The sequence below is a fragment of the Octodon degus genome, unplaced genomic scaffold (genome assembly GCF_000260255.1).
Source record: "Octodon degus isolate 3935 unplaced genomic scaffold, OctDeg1.0 scaffold00251, whole genome shotgun sequence".
NCBI lineage: Eukaryota > Metazoa > Chordata > Mammalia > Rodentia > Octodontidae > Octodon > Octodon degus.
In genome coordinates this window covers 416,149-426,292 of record NW_004524827.1, presented here as the reverse complement: position 1 = coordinate 426,292, position 10,144 = coordinate 416,149, and the positions used below count along the sequence as shown (strand labels likewise).

The following is a 10,144-nucleotide window of genomic DNA, read 5'->3' as shown; positions in this document are numbered from 1 at the left end:
ACATCCAAGATACTTGAAATTTTTCACATGGTTATGACATTATTATCACCTACTTACAGTCCAGTTGAAACTTCTCTGATTATTGCAAGAATGTCCTTCGGGCTGTTTTACAGTGCATGCAGCTGTCGGTGTAGCTCCCTGGTAGAGCACATGCCTAGTATGCTGGAGGGCCTGAGTTCCAGCCCCAGCACTAGGGAAAGAAAAACACTAAAAGAACAAGGAAGAGACACAGAGTGTAGCTCAGTGATAGAGCGCTGGCCTGTGCTGGATACTCTAGCTTCCATCCCCTGTACCACAGGAAGACAGACGCAAAAATATTAAAAACTTCATCCAGAATCTACTCAAGTATCACATATTGCATTTAGTTTTCATTTTATTTAGTATTGTATCTAAAATTTCATAAACTTTTTTTTTATTTTAGGAAAGGGTCTACAGGGTGTTCAGGGTCTCACTACCAGGTCATACCTGTAGTGCTCCACCATGCCCAGTCTTAATTACCAGCTCAGCGCACCTCGGGGGTGGGGCTACCTCGGGGTGTAGCCAGCACGGCAGGCCCTGGGATCAAACCCCTGGCCCCTGTACCTGCTTGCAGACACTTTAATCGGCTGAGCTATTTGGCCAGTCCTAATCTTTTATTTTTTATTTTTTGAGACAAGGTCTCAAATGTGTAACACTCCTGCCTCAGCTTCCTGAGTAAATGAGCTTACAGGTGTGTGCCACCATGCCAGACTCACTGTTGTTTTGATCTACATTCCCTGTTGGTGCAGTATTGTTTCTAATAGTGAAATATTGAAAGTGATCTAAATATCTAGCAACACAAGATTAAAGTTAGGGCTAGGGAGATAGCTCAGTGGCATAAGCACCTGCCTGGCAATCCCAAGGTACTGAGTTCAATGCCCAGTACTGGGAAAAAAAAGAATAAAAATCATGGTGATGTATTTATATAATGAAATATTTTGTGACTGTAAAAAAGAATGGATTAGAGTTATATGTATCATTTGAAATAAATCTCAAACCAAGCAGTGGACTAATTTAGTTGTCATACCCTTACTCCAGTATCAACACACTCGTGACCCAACTACCTTTTAAAGCCCCACCTATGAGTCCGTGAGGCTTTGGGGGGACATCTAGAGATAAGCCATAATAGTCTATAAAGATGCAATGGAGCACTTCTAGAGTTAGACATTCTATAACATAGAAAAAAAACAAGAAAAAACTTGAGGTGGCATCTCCCTGTGATCCTTCTTCTACATACTGGAAAGGACTACACTGGATGATTGCAGTGAGTTGTGGGATCCTCTCTTTCAAAGGAATGCATTCTAGGCTATCTCTAGGGGACTCAAATTTTGCAGCTTTACTTTCTTGTTGTTTTGAGACAGGGTCTCATTATGTAGTTTAGGCTGGCTTTGAACTTACTATGTAGCCTAGACTGGCCTGGAAGTCAGAGATTCTCCTGTCTCACTCTCCTGAGTGCTGGGATTACAGGTTTGTGCCACTCTCCCTGACTTCTTTAGAAATCCTGAGACTGGAGGTAGAGCCTGGCCATGGAACATGGTTAGCATGCATGAGGTCCTGGGTTTTGTCACCACCACACACACAAAAATTCTTGAGTAAAGACCTTTTCTGTGTTAAAGAAAAGAACTTTTAACTGGTGTTAGTCCTAAATACTGCAATAGTCAGAGCCAGATTTCTGTATGGAGAGCAGAATAAGTCAACAGTTCTGCTTCAGGATAGTGTTGGAACAAGGCCTATTCCTGTTTGGATATACCACATGTTCCAAGATAGTAGGAAAAATTAAGAACAACATTCAGAGAGTCAGTAATGCACAGGAAGCCTGTGGACTATTTTAAAAATACCTTATTGGAAGCCTGAAAATGTGTACACCAAGGATCAAAAATACTAGAGACTTGGGAAATAAAATAGGAGGCCTGGTTAACTGGTTAGGCAAAGTCAAAGAGGCTATTGTATGGAAGAAAAAGTATCTTTCAAAAAAAATGGAAGTAGCATTTCTAACAGGCAAGTCTGGAAAACATGGCAGTTCCATACAAAGGAGAAATTACATAGGCTGAAAAAGAATGATAAGTTCTTTGCCAAGGACTCTAAACCTCTTGTCTGAAATATATCTGAAAGAAAGCCAGCTAGAGATTCAGTGGGATTACAAGGATTAAAAAGAGATTTGACATATGGCAGGGGCCTGGGAGGTGGGGGTTTCAGGTTGCGAGTGGCTTAAATGAAAGGGGTTCTGGCAAAGCTTTGGGTATGAGAGGTGACAGTACAAAAGTTCTATCTTTCCCTCTCGGGCGGTTTCTTCTTTCTTCTTCCCATCTTGTGATGTCCATGGTCTTTTCCTGCATTCGTTTGGCTTTGCTCCTCTTTGCTTTGCATGGGCCTCATCGATGTTGCCCAGCTGTGATGCCTAGGGAAGAACCCCGCAAAGAACACTTCAATTTGGGCTCATGCTGTGGCAGGCAAGCTCTCACCTAAAATTGGTCCTATGCAATTTGAGCACTTAAGCAACTTTGATCAAGAGGGGGTGAGGGGCAGAGTTGCGTGCGCGGTGGGGGAGGCGAAGTTGGGGGGGGTCCTTTGTCCCCCTTCTCTGTTGTCGAAGAGGACTGACAACCTTGCCACCTTTGGCCTATTAGGGTTTAGCTGAGGAGACCCTGACACCTGGTGGTCAGACTGGGGAGGTGCAGCAGAGTTCACAATGGCCCCGCACCTTTACCATTTACTGACAATTTGCTGAGCTATTTGCTTCACTTGCTTTATCTCATTTAAAACTCACAGCAATCCTGTAACATGGGTATCATTATTTCAAACTTACTTGTGAATGATTTATGTTAAATAGCTATGAACTAATTTAGGCAATGTGGTAAAGGGTTTTCTTCTTTGTTTTTGTTCTCAGCTCCCCAGAACATAGTTGGTTCTCAGGAAATATTCGTTGAAATAACTTTGCTTATTAACATAATGGAAGTTTAATTCAAAAGGTCATCTCTTTGTAATAGGATTGACTTGAGTGCATTGTCACCAAGTGAAGTATCGTAGACAGTCTGCTGCAAATCTTGCTTAAACACTTTTCCACAGATACCTCTGTATCAAAGAAACTTGGAGACCAACTCTTCTGTTGAGAAAATTCAAATATATTCAAACTCAACTGTGATGGCTGAAAATTCTCTACGCATGGCTCAGTTTTGCCACTCAGTATAAAATGCAGTTGTCTTATACTGAGAAACCACAAGATTTGGTTGGCTATTTCTTTTTTATTACTATTTTTCATTTTGCGCAACCAGGGATTGAACTCAGGTCCTTGCATTTCCCAGAGAAATGCTTTTTCCACTGAGTCATCTCCCTGGCTTCTGGTTGGCTATTTTAGAAAGTCTCACCTGAGCCAGGGGTGGGGCATCCCACCAAGCGGGAGCCTGAGGCAGGACGGTCACAGTGAGTTCAAGGCCAGCCTTAAGTCCAAAGTGAAACCCTGTCTCAAAAAGATTAAAGAAAAGAAAAAGTCCACTTGGATATCACATTTGCAAGATAGATATTTAGTGGTGAAAACACTGAAGCTGTCCTAGGTCAGGGCCAACTTAGTAGAGAGGAATGCTACTGTGAAACAGGTGAGTTTACCTTTGAGAGAACTCCCTTGGGCCCAGAGGAAAAATGTGGGAGTGAGAACCAATGAGGCTTTCTGTGGGGAGGAAGCAAAGAGCAGCAGGGAGACGAAAGGGTGAGAGTGGGTCAGAGGGGCATCACCTTGTATGGTGGCCAAACAAAATGAATGTGAAGAAGAATAGCACTAGCTGTCTTCAACACTGAGGCAAGTTCAGGCCTTTGATTATGATGGAGGATGGAACATTTGGAGTCATTATTTTGACATACCAGAATGGGCTCTGATGTCATCAGGATAAAAGTGGACATTGCAGAGAGAAAATCCAAGCTGCTGTAAGTGATTAACCTAGATGGGTGAAAAAGACAGAAACGAAGACAAAGAGCACCTTTTTTGTCTTTTTGAGACAGGGTCTCACTATACAGTTCTGCTTGACCTTGAGCTCACTTTGTAGCCCAGGCTAGTCTCAAACTCCCAAACTATCCTCCTGCCTCAGCCTCCCAAGGGCTGGAATTACTGGCGTATACCAGCAGGCCCCAATAGAGAGCACTTTTAAAAGGCTTAAGAGTAGAGGTTTTTTTACATATTGGCTGATGCTATGTGAGAAATGGGGGTCTTTCCAGAACCAGTAAGCTTTCTTACAAAAAGCTAAACTTTTAATCCCCAAATCTAGGCTATATAAGGAGCTTAAATTAACGGACTCCCCCACAACTATGAGGCCCAATTTAAAAATTGGCAACCAAAATTAATACACACTTTTCAGAAGTCCAGATAGCCAATAAATATATAAAATAATATGCAACATTACTGGCCATTAGAGAAATGCAAATGAAGCAACACTTTACTCCAGAAAGAATGGGCATCATCAAGAAATCAGCAAGGGGCTGGGGAGATGGATCAGTAGAATAAGCGCTTCCCTGGCGAGTGCAAGGTCCTAAGTTCAATCCCCAGTTCCGCAAAAAAATAAAAAGAAAAGAAATCAGCCAATAAGGCTGGTGAGGGAGGGAGGGAGGAACTCTTCCACTTCGCTGGTGGGAATGTAGACTAGCACAGCCACTGTGAAAATCAGTGCGGAGATTTCTCAAAAAAACTGAAAATACAAATTACATTTGACCCAGCTATTCCCCTTCTAGGTATCTTGCCAAAAGATAAAGCATCATATTATGATGATCCACGAATCACCTGTTTTCTAACAGGACAATTTAGGAAACAGCTAACACAAATGTACTGATAAAGAAAATGTTGTATTTATACACAAGAGAGTACTATTCTGTCATAACGAAGGATAAGCTTGAGGCATTTGTAGGTAAATAGATGAACCATGAGACCATAATGTTAGGTGAAATAAATCAGACACACAGGTTTAAATATTGAATGCTTCATTTCATATGAGAATCCTAAAATATAAATGAAGGGCAAAACAAGAGATAAGGAAGGAGGGAGGTCCTTGTCAAGTGAGAAGGGGAAGAAGAGATGGAGGTAAGGGGGGAGGAGAAAGTAAAGGGATGCAAAGGGAGATAATTAAAGAAAGAGGGAAATGCAGCTTTTGTAAGTGGCAAGGGGAGCAAGAGCTGGAGGGAGCGGGGAGGGAAAGAGTGGGAAAGCCATGAAAAAGAATTAAGATGTATTATGTCCTAGTAGCAGTGCTGTACAATAAATCATGTTCTGCAAACGTATACTGAAAAAATCCCAAGGAAATAAAAAAACCTTAGTCGGTCCCCTGTCTCTGATTTCAGTATGTCTTTGGATGACAGCTTCCTGACTTTCCTTGGAAGTATCTTTCTCTTTTCTTTGTGGTGTTGGAGATGGAACCCAGGGCCTTGCATGAGCTAGGCAAGAGCTGTTCCCCCTAAAAAGACATTGCTTTTAATCTCCATGGATTCCATTAAGACCTGTGCTCCCCAAGACCATGGATGAATGTTTGTCTCTCAGATGCCCCTTTACTTTTGTCTCTGCCCATTGACATGTCATAGTTGCAATAAAGGAGACGAAGCAGTTAAAAGGCCAGAGAGATTTGAGGTGGATAACATGAAAATTGGGGCAGCTTGTGTTGGATGGCCTCATTTTTTCCTGTATTACAGAAGGCACGGCCATTGGGTGAGGTGAGGGGCCTCATTCATACCTCATGGGCTGCTGTGAGCATTGAATGAGACAGTGGATGTGAAGCAGTTAGCACAGTGTGTGGCTAAACAAGGCACAGTTTGAAAATGCACCCAGTGAAGCCAGAGCCCTGGCTAAGTGGGGCTGTAGCCAAGGCAACTGACAAAGGGCAGCAAGGCTCCAAACCCAGAAAAATGGTGTGGGGTGGAGTAGGTGCTGTGGGATCGGGCAGCACTCAGCAAGGTCTGAGTGAATAGATGTGGAATAGAACAAAAGAGAAGCCAATTAAGCTGTAAACGCTCAAAGAATAGATTTGGGTTCCATCGCGTGTATAGCTTTCAGTTCTAGGTTTTAAGTGAGGTGTGGCTCCTGGAAACTGTTCGAGAGCTAGGAGGTGCTTGTCCCAAAGGTTACTCCTTTCCTGAGGCTGATGTTGAGGGCCATCCATTATGATCCATTATAAAGTCTGAGAAGCCTGACTTCATACTGAATCCTGCTGGTGTGATTGAGTTTTCTTTCATGATGCTGAGTAGGTGGGAAAAATAGAACAAAATGCGGGACTGGTGGAGAAGTGAGTGAGGGAATTTATGATAGTGCAGGCATCGTGTTGGGGTGTTTTATAATGGGATAAAGCAAAATGAGAGAAAGTGTTTTGTAGAGTAATATAAGTCTATGAAGAAGAAGGAAAGGAGACAGGATAAGACATTGTATGTCTGGCCTCCCTCCATCAAATATGGTGTCTAGAACCCAAATATGTATTTGTTATTAATTAATTAATTTATTTTGTATTTAGTACAGGGTCTGCAGGGTCGCACTGTTAGATCAGACTTGTAGTGATCCTCCTGTTTTCAGCCTCCTAAGAGCTAGGATTACAGATGTGCGCCACCACTCCCAGTCTCAGTTGCTATCTCAACATGCCCCAGCGGAGGGGCCGGCATGGCACACCGGGGATTGAACCCCGGTCCCTGTGCCTGCAGATAGCTCTGATGAGCTATCTGGCCGGCCCTTGTTACCAATTTAGTTCTAAATAAGAACACTATACATCTGTAGCATATGAGGTGGATTTATTTATTTAAAGTGGATTTAAACTATCCTATCAGAATCAGTAAGGTGAAAAAGCAGAGAAAACAGGATGAATGTAAAACATTTTCCTAGAAATTTAATTTTTTTTTTTTTTGGCAGAACCGGGGGTTGAACTCAGGCCCTTGCGCTTGACAGGCAGGTGTTTGTTCTACTGAGCCATCTCCCTGGCCTCCTAGAAATTTAATTGAACTAAATTAATTAATTGGGAGGTGCTGGGGTGAAACCCAGGGCCTGACACATGGTTGGCAAGTGCTCTGCCACTGAGCTATACCCTGTCTATGAATTTTAATTTTTAATACTCTCGTATTTATTTTTTATGTATTTGGTACAAGGTGTCACTATGTGGCATGGACTTGTGATCCTGTTGTCTCAGCCTCCCCAGCGCTGGGATTACAGGTGTGCGCCACCATGCCCATTCTCAGTGGCTGGCACAGAGTGCCTGGGGCGGGGCTGGCCCAGCATGTGGGACCCAGGATTGAACCTGGGTCCTTGAGCCTTCCAGGCAACCACTTAGACTGCCAAGCTATCTTCCCAGTCCTCTAGGAATTAGAAAAGTTCTTTTTCAGAATAAAAGATGTTTGTGGGACTAGGTGGATAGCTCATTAGTAGAGTATTTGCCTAACAGGTATGAGGCGCTAGGGTGATACCCAGCACTGAAAAAAAAAAAGTTTGCTTTAAAGCAGTGGAAAATTTAAACATTTCTTTATGATTTCAAAATATCAATTCCAGCACTATGGAGAGCTAAGACAGGAATATCCCAAGTTCCAGCCCAGACTGACCATTTACAAAGGCTATTTCTCGAAAGCAAGCAAGCAAGCAAGCAAGCGAGCAAGCTGGAGATGTAGCTCAGCATCAAGGCCCTGACCCTAGTACCAGAAACAACAAAGAAAAATCATGAAACTGTGGGGTGAAAAATCTCAGTCCTATTTTATTTTTTAAAATTTTATTATTTTTTTCTGTATTTAGGACGGGGTCTACAGGGTCTCACTATGTAGATTGAAATTGTAGTGATTCTCCTGTTTTCAGCCTCCCAAGCACTGGAATTACAGGTGTGTGTCACCACGCCCAGTGTCAATCGCTGTCTCAGTGTGCCCCGGAGGTGGGGCCAGCACAGCATATCAGGGATGGAACTCCCAGCCCCTGTCCCCTGCGTCTGCCTAAGCAGGCACTTTAAGAAGGCTGGGCTATCAGGCTGGCCCTCAGTTCTATTTTAATTAGATATCCCTTGTTGAGGTTTTTTTTTTTTTAAATTTTGGCAGAACCAGGGATTGAACTCAGGTCTTTGTGCTTGCCAGGGAAGCACTTATACCACTGAGCCATCTCCCCAGCCCCTAGATATCCCTTGGCTCACAGGCTCTAATACTGTTCCAGTAGTCACAGTTGCTTGACAGAGGTAGGTGTTTGATGAAATCCCCTCAGCTAAATTATACTCACTTGTCCGAAGATGAACACATTTGAGAAATGAAAATAACTTCTTGTCATCTAGGCAAGGTCTAACTAGAAAGATAGAAAACAGAAACAAGGTGTATTAGTTTCCTAGAGTTGTTATAACAAGTTATGCTTAACAAAGTGGTTTGAAGCCATCCGCAATTATTCTGTCATAGTTCTAGAGGTAGAAATCTAAAAGCTAGTAATTAGGGGCCGGTGAGATAACTCAGAGGTCTAAAGCATGTGCTTGAGCTTGCCACAAAAAAGTAATAAAAAATAATTTTAAAAAATGAAAGCCAGGAACTAGCAAGACCATGTTCTCTCCAAAGTCTTTAGGGAAGAATCTTTCTTTGCCTCTTCCTAACCTGTTCTGTTAACCAGCAAACCTTGGCCTTCCTTAGTTTTTAGATGCATCACTAATCTCTGTGTGCCTTCACAGGGCATTCTTCTTTTTGTGGGTCCAAGTTTCTCTTTTCTCAGAAAGATACTGATCATATGAGATTTAGGCCTTACTCTAACCCAGTACAATCTTACTTTTTTGCCAATTTAAATATTTTTATAGAAGACATTGCACTGTCACTTATAGTACAGTGCTTAAAGTGCAACACTGTTTCCCTGTGTACATGTTCCATTATTCAAGTATTGAGAATGCCCAGTACTTTGCTATAGCAGCTCAACTTTAATAACTGCCACAGAATTTGCAACAAATTTAGGTCCCTCAATTTTATTGGTTGTGGAAGAATGCTATTATCTATATTTTGGTTTGGCTTAATCAACCTCTTCAATGGTGGGCCCTGCAGAAGCACCACCAGGGGGAGGAGCTCCTCCACCAGGGAAGCCCCCAGGCATTCCTCCACTCTGGCACAGGTTTGTGGTGATGGGATTGCAGACTTTCTCGAGCTCTTTCTGCTGATGTTCAAATTCGTTCTTCTCTGCAGTCTGATTCTTACCCAGCCAGTTGATGATTTCGTTACACTTGTCAAGAATCTTCTGTTTGTCTTCATCATTAATCTTGCCCTGAAGTTGTTCATCTTCAATAGTTGCTTTCATATTGAAAGCATAGGACTCCAGTGAATTCTTGGAGGATACTTTTTCCCTTTGTTTTTCACCTTCAGCTTTGTACTTCTCTGCTACCTGGACCATACACTCTATGTCCTCCTTGCTCAAACAGCCCTTATCATTAGTGATGGTAATCTTGTTCTCTTTTCCTATACTTTTGTTGATGGCAGAAACATTGAGGATGCCATTGGCATCAATATCAAAAATTACTTCAATCTGAGGAACACCACGGGGTACAGGAGGTATGCCTGTGAATTCAAACTTGCCAAGCAGGTTGTTATCTTTGGTCATGGCATGCTTACCTTCATATACTTGAATGGGCACGCCAGGCTGGTTGTCAGAGTAGGTAGTGAAGGTCTGGGTCTGCTTGGTAGGAATGGTGGTACTGCGCTTGATGAGGACTGTCATGATGCCAACTCCTATTTCCAAGTAAGATCATTTTCATAAGTTCAGGTAGACATGAATTTTAGGGAGTGCTAGCTAGCTAGTGCAGTATCCAGGGGAAATGTATTCTCTTAAAAACTGGTATAACTAGAGCAATAAGTGAATTCTGGGCTTCTGAGGCTACACCTGAGGACAACAGAGGAATGACTGGTAGAGAAGCTAAAAGAAAGGCAGAGTTAACCATAACCAGGAAAGGGAATGTCCTGTCCAGTTTTGCTGTCCAAATTTCTTAGCCTCTAGCAGGATGAATGTTTGGGAGGAGTCTGATTTGTGAGTTGAAGCTACAGTTGTGACTGATGTGTGCAGCATACAGCATGGTGTATATACCATCATGGGACAGAAAGACCTATGCCTATACAAATATATAAATATATATCCTGGATCCTTAGAATACTAGGTGAGATTCATAGCTCAAAACAGAACTCACAT

General features: G+C 42.5%; 1 pseudogene; it reads right to left on the bottom strand.

Moving 5' to 3' along the window:
- Positions 1-8,980: 8,980 nt before the first annotated feature.
- LOC111813985 lies at positions 8,981-9,679 on the bottom strand (annotated as a pseudogene).
- Between the last annotated feature and the right edge of the window lie 465 nt (positions 9,680-10,144).